The 5,904-nt window shown below is 38.9% G+C and overlaps 1 pseudogene; it reads right to left on the bottom strand.

The window, feature by feature from the left end:
- Window positions 1-440: 440 nt before the first annotated feature.
- Window positions 441-5,138, bottom strand: LOC119193744 (annotated as a pseudogene).
- Between the last annotated feature and the right edge of the window lie 766 nt (window positions 5,139-5,904).

The following is a 5,904-nucleotide window of genomic DNA, read 5'->3' as shown; positions in this document are numbered from 1 at the left end:
ATGACAATTGTTAAAATTGTATATAGAATTTCAATGTTTTGTTAAATTAATTTATAATCTGTCCACTGACGCGATGTGCGCACTTCATTTGATCTCTCGCTGAACATTAGCACTTCTGTACTGATTAGATCCATTACTCTGCAGCATGCAGTCCGTAAACGTAAGCGACGCTACGTTGTTGGCGCAATATTATCAAGCGTTTCTTTTGCGCTTGCGGTTTTTAAAATAGTTGTTATAATCTATACTATTATATACAGCTGAATAGTTTGTTTGTTCTTAATCCCTAATCTCAGGAACTAGTGATTCGTAATGAAAAAATATTTTAGCGTTGTATAGTCAATTTATCGATGAAGGGTATATAGCATATTCTGCTTAATTGTTTGAACGGTAAAGAGGCAAACTAAGCGGTTCTGTTGACTTTGTAGAAATAAGTTTAAGCTTTAATCAAAACTTTTGTTTTCATCACTAACCTTCTCACTCAACACTGTGACCTGTATACCGCCGCACGCGGGCCCGCTGCAATGGCTCGGGTAGCTGATGTGCAACTCGCCCGCATTCTTTTTGTCGTGTATGACGTGGGACACCACTGGCCGAAATTTGAGCATTGAGCCGCTGGGATACATCGGGTGCACTTGATCGCCAGCCTTATTGCGCTCATGTCGATGCATTGCTGTTTTTTGCGATGACTGAAGCCGGCTGCAGACGTTACAATGATATGAAGTCATGTTTTATAGATCCTGTGGTAGTGGGTAGCAGCACCATGCATGGTAATACAATATACTGGATGTGGATTGTGGGGCTACAGTTTATGGGTAGATGTGTCGCTTCTGGTGGGTAATTTGTTCGTCTCATTACACATGTACTTAAGGTCCACATTATAATAATATCAGCCCTGTATTATATACTTGCCCACTGCTGAGCACGGGCCTCCTCCACTACTGAGAGGGATTAGGCCTTAGTCCACCACGCTGGCCTAGTGCGGATTGGTAGACTTAACACACCTTCGAAATTCCTATAGAGAACTTCTCAGATATGCAGGTTTCCTCACGATGTTTTCCTTCACCGTTAAAGCGAACGATAAATTCACAAAGAATACACACATGATTTTTAGAAAAGTCAGAGGTGTGTGCCCTTGGGATTTGAACCTGCGGATATTGGTCTTAGCAGTCCGTTCCACACCCAACTAGGCTATCGCGGCTCAACACAAGGTCCACATTGACATTGAAAAATTATCTATAAAAAATTATCAGTCTTGCGATACGTCAAACCGGAACAATTATTATGTGTAGTTCACATGGATACGTGCAAAGCCTAAATCAAGAATTTTGTAAAATGTTTATGTAAATAATTATATCAGTAAACTTTTATTTCAGTAACTTGAAATGCTGTTATTTATATAGTTACTTCAAATTTATTTTACAAAGAAGCACTTATATACAATTTTCAAATTGAACAGCGCTACGCCAATTGTAGCATTGAACTACGTATAGGCTCGTAGCACCCTCGATGTATTAGTAACCCGTAGACATTCCCGTAGAGGGTTGAAGTTGAGTTATGTCGTAACAAGTGTAATTGTAATAAATATTCAATGTAATTCATTATCTACGCATTACGCAATTCTATAGTGTTGCCTTTGTCTTCGATTCTTGGTGCTGCCTTAGCATTGTCATCATTCAGTGGTAGGTATACAATATATACAAAAGAAAACTAATTCTCCCAACATGTTAGAAGAACTTACTACTGAAAGGGTCGATTTCCATCGCTTCTCTGATGCATAGCGCCTCGTCGACCTCACATCGTTTCACGCACTGGATGCCGAGGTTGCGGAACTGGTACTCGTTGTTCTCATCGGTGATCTCTGTGCAGACGATGAACACGCCGTCGTGGCAGTGCTCACGGCCGACCAATTTGTGTGGGTGCGGTCTAGGAAACAATAGAATGATAGCGGAATGAAGTTTTTACAATTTAAATTCTGTGTATGGTGTCTAGTTACTAAGTATTATTATTCATGGAGAGTCTCGAAGCTTACTCCCAGGTAGCTGAGATAACAACGACGTGGCTTTAAATTTTATCTCATGAACAAAAAACTGATGTAGTTTGTATTGTAATTGACGACGGAGACAAATTGGAATTGGACGAAAGTTTTTGGTCACAAATCTATTATGAATGTTGTTAATACATAATATTTATATTTTTTATACCTTTTCTATAATTTACCTGTAAGGCTCATCCTTGGTGACACATGACACTATGATGCGCACGAAGCCTGTATAGCCCAATATTTTGATGGTTGGGAAGGTGGGATTCTCTGGCCTGCTCAACGCGCCGAGAATCGACCCTGACATGCCTTCGCTTGAATATCGGAATCTGTAAAACAATACTCGCATGATGTAATTAAACAGAGGAAAATTGGATATCGAAGTGGACAGCGGGAAATATTTCTCCACAAAGTCAATTAACAAAAATATATTTGCTGTGAGCTCGTTGTTGCTATTGTAGTTAGAACTCTAGCTTGAGGATTCTTGATAAATTTAAACTCCAGAGAAGAAAATAAGTTAATATTTTAAAGCTTCGTTGTAACAAACAGTATAACCTGTTTTAATGAAGGTGTACAACGCTTTTATATGGGAGGCATGGTGTGACTCAGCGTTCTCTCTCAACCACGTACGTGCAAAAACATAGTTGCGAGTGTGTTCTTACAATTGATGCATCTTAAATTCATGCCAAGATATTGTTTACAACGGAATGATATTCAACGATTAAATTGCATGGCTCTGCATACCCCCGTTATGCAACATGGGGGCGGAAATAAATGCTACTACATTTCTTAAGCCGACTTTCGCGTATAACGTACTACCGCATAAATCCTCTGGTATTGTACACGAGTTAGGTAGGAATATAGAAAGATATACGAATAAATTCTTTAAAAAATCAATTTTACATCTATTTGAAAATTTTAAACTACCAAAATATTCCTTATCATATTTTGGTAGTTTAAAATATTATTTAAGGGGTCGGAGAGTGAGCCAATATTAACAAAAATAATGTCAATTGCCGTTACCTTAACTTGCTACTAGCTGGCTGCTCAGTGATGATCAGGCGCGGCCTCGTCTGCAGCTGTCGCGGCCTTGACAGAGCCATCGTTTACGGAAGACTCCCACAGCCGAACAACAGACGAGCGATATGGCTGCAATGTGGATTATTCTGGTGTAGAGAGGTAACCTGTATGTACCAGAGTGAATAATGACAGAACACAGTGCAATACTCGCCATACAAGCGCTGAGGAGCGGTTGGGGGTTGCCAACCACCCAATAAGCTATTAAGCACTGTCCATTAGTCACCGGCAACTCGGCCGACGGCGACTATGACCTTCTATTGTTTAATATACGTATACACGTCCCTCCTTAGTAGTCATTATACTAAATGCATCCCGCTGATTCATTTCTATACCAGAGGCTGTAACCAAGATGCCTTACTACAATCTGTAACGCTATTTTTATGTATGGGAATGACATAATAACGATAGACGTATCGATAGCATGTGTAATTCTCATTCAGTTTTTTGTTTGTTTTCTCTTAGCGCTAACGGTTGTCAAAAGCATCATGACTACGGCTTGAGGAAAATAATGAAAACATTTATTTAAGTAACAACATGGCCTTAAGTTGAAGCAAACAAACAGTATCAACTGTTTGTATATTTTTTTTATGCTATATATTATATTTTTTAACGAATAGATAGTGTACGCACGACACAGTAATCTATGTCGCACCGTCAGTTAAATAATCAGAGTTTTTTTTCCTCAACTATCTAACAATAATTACAGTATAGTGCAGATGCTCAGATATAATGATGTCACTAATTATTTATTTAGCACTTCGTATCCAAAAAGTATACAGGCGTCACTTCACAATAATGTCGAAAGAAAATGAGCAGTTAGGATCGAGCAGCGGGTTCAGGGCACCGACAGGGCCGTAGCTAGGGGGGGGGGGCATTGTGGGGCAATGCCCTACCTTAAAATACTAATGCCCTTAATAATCTACTAAATTATACATAACTACGCTATCAAAATATATGGAGCAGTGGGTTTTTTATTTCATGATTTGGAAGTTGGTCCCATAGTAAGACTTATTCGTATTGATGGGTGGAATAATCCCCTTTCGAGATTTAAGGGAATTTTATTACAATCTGTATATTAGGTACCCTAACAATTACTAAGTATTAACCTAACTCATTCACGTTCACAAGTCAAAAAAGTCAAAAATCGATTGACCAGATCAGATCTAGTAACATTTTTACTTCCGCCCTAGCTGTAACCACAGCTACCTTAAATTCAAGTCTAGCTACGGCCCTGGGCACCGATCTTAATTTAACCAACGAATACACTCTCAACGATCCAATTCGATCAGTTGGATCAGTCACTAACCTGAATCTTTCAATCAAAAGCAATCATGTTCTACGTGAATACTAAAGATGGCGCCTCGACCCGCTCGAGGCACATGCTCCAGCGTGTTAGGTCGTATCGTCATTTAAGTTCGTTTAAAGTTTAAAGTTTCTGTGTCAGGATGGCGAGCCATAATGGAATAACGTATGAGGGCACGTATTAACTAATACTTAGTTCAATAACAAAATTTTGTTGGTTGTCTACCTTTATGGCGCTAGAGGCGGCAACGAAAGAAAGAAAACTTTGTGCTCTTCCAACGTTTATTTAAAATCTGATAATTGTGATAATGTCCCTCTTAATTCCGAAAGGAAATAATACAAGAAAGAAAAAATGTTTGAATAACTTACTGAAGATATTTCCGGGCACGTTGCCGGGACACTCCAACGAATGCAGCTCCAACAATAACTTGTACACAGTATTACTGTCTAGCATTCCCGAAATAAAACTGTCACTAAAACAGGTTTGATTAATATATTTTGTTAAACAAAAACACTACACTTCGCTCATGCTGAGCGCCGCACCAAATATATGTCGAAGTTATTTATTTCGATAAATTATTGGAATAATTATTGACGTATATTCTTATATATCGATGAAAATAAGAGTTTTAAGTATAACTTAATATCTCTTTGACGCACTATTTTTTTTTTTATTAAATGTTCGTATCAAGTAATATAAATGAACAGTGCTCCTCCGTCTGAGGATGAACTTGAACTGATTTGTTTATTTCGAACTGATACTGAGTAAACTGTACAACTTATTTTTAATAAACAATATAAGCCGGTATGTATACGAAATGCATGACTAACTTGCTATTTATAACACATGACGAAAATTAATTAAAATTGGACATAATATAATAAGTTAATTACAAATATTTCAGCCTAATCTTTTAAATTGATTTTATGATGCTCCCTCCAGCATAGTGGCGTGCTAACAGTATTTTCCATTGGCATGGAACCTTGGATTTCGAAGATCCAGCATATGGCTCCTCAGAATCAAATAGAATGAAAATAATAATTTTTGTGTTGGGTTCAACTGGATCTATTTTTTCACTTTTATTAAAAAGTCCAACCTTATCAAGAAAAAAATTAAGGCAAATTAAAAACCTGGTGTTCACAAAGCAAAAATATTTTTACTTTATAATATAGGATCAACTCCGCCATGGCATCCCCTGTCTGTCGTAAGAGGCGACTAATTGGGGCTTAGAGAGAGTCGCGGGCGAGCGGTGGGGGGCTGCTCGCTCGACCACAGCGACTCTGAGGTGGACGATAATGCGGGTAGTAGTTTCCCGATGTCGTAGACTTCAAAGGGGTCCTTTAGCGTGTGGGCTTCTTAGCCCCTCAATTGGAGAGGTGCCGCAATAGGGTATCGCGCAGGGACGGTTCGGCGCAGCTATCTTAATGCAACAAGATACCCCGGGGCCGTCCCGTATGCGCCGAAGAAGACCACCGCAGGTTTT

The sequence above is a fragment of the Manduca sexta genome, unplaced genomic scaffold, assembly GCF_014839805.1.
Source record: "Manduca sexta isolate Smith_Timp_Sample1 unplaced genomic scaffold, JHU_Msex_v1.0 HiC_scaffold_991, whole genome shotgun sequence".
NCBI lineage: Eukaryota > Metazoa > Arthropoda > Insecta > Lepidoptera > Sphingidae > Manduca > Manduca sexta.
This window is presented reverse-complemented; position numbering and strand designations above follow the sequence as displayed.